Below are 1,129 nucleotides of genomic sequence, written 5' to 3'. Positions count from 1 at the left end.
CCATAGGCTTTTCAAACATCTGGAGGTATATAGGATCACCTCAAAAAGGCTTATGAATATTAAAAATCTATGAATATTAAAAATCTAAATAATGATAAATTTTATATCTTTTAATAAAAATAAATTAATAATAGTTACTATTCAAAAAGTAAATAAACGGTAAATTAATAGTTTCTACTTTTTAAAAAAAGTAAATGAATAATGAAAAGTTGATGAATAGTAAAACTATAGAAATAATAAAATTCACTTCAATGTTTTATGTCTTCTTCGAGTGGACAACTATCTTTTTTAGTCATTTTCGAGGACATATACATTTTCTTCTTTGAAGGCCTCTTCAAGTTCTTTTTCTGATTTTATTATGCTCCAAGCCATCTAGATTTCTTCATTCTGAAAATTTTCTTTGATCTGTCTAAGGGCTCTAGATGGACATTGAGAGGCTATGTGACTATCTTGTCTACAAGCAAAATAGGTCTTCTAGGAGCTGGATTATTAATTTTTCTATAAACTTTATAAAGCTATTTGACCAACTTGTTTGCAAGCGAAAGGGTGTTTTTTTTTTGGGTAGGGGCAGGGGGAGGGAAATACTTATTTTTCTCGAGTTAAAAAAAAAAGACAAAAGTGACTTTAATAAAAAAAGACAAAAGTGACTTTAATATATATATATATATATATATATATATATATATATATATATATATATATATATATATATATATATATATATGTATGTATATAATTTCATGCAACCGTTGTATAATAATATAATGCAACAACCTTAAAAAACCATCTTATGGCCATTTGTTTGATCCAGATTTTGAAATATACACTCTTTTTATCCTAATGAACAATTACAAAAAATATACACTCTTTGAAAATACAACCTAGAAAGTATTTTTTTAGCCCAATTAACATAGGCCGTTCATTTTGGTAAGATGCTTAGATCTAGGCCTTAGAAGGATTATTTTCATTTCCAATTTTTAAGGATGGCTTTATTATATTAGATGAACAATGTTAAAAAAGGAAAAACTGATTTTGGGTTTATAAAGGCTAAAATCTTGAAATTCACAAAATGAATCATTTTAACCATATCTAGAGTTCAAATTGAACTTTTTTTTTTTTAGGGGATTGA

Source organism: Amborella trichopoda, chromosome 10 (genome assembly GCF_054954075.1).
Source record: "Amborella trichopoda isolate Santa Cruz 75 chromosome 10, AtrichopodaSantaCruz75HAP2 v2.0, whole genome shotgun sequence".
In the NCBI taxonomy this organism is placed as follows: Eukaryota; Viridiplantae; Streptophyta; class Magnoliopsida; order Amborellales; family Amborellaceae; genus Amborella; species Amborella trichopoda.
Note: the sequence above shows the minus strand (reverse complement) of the source record.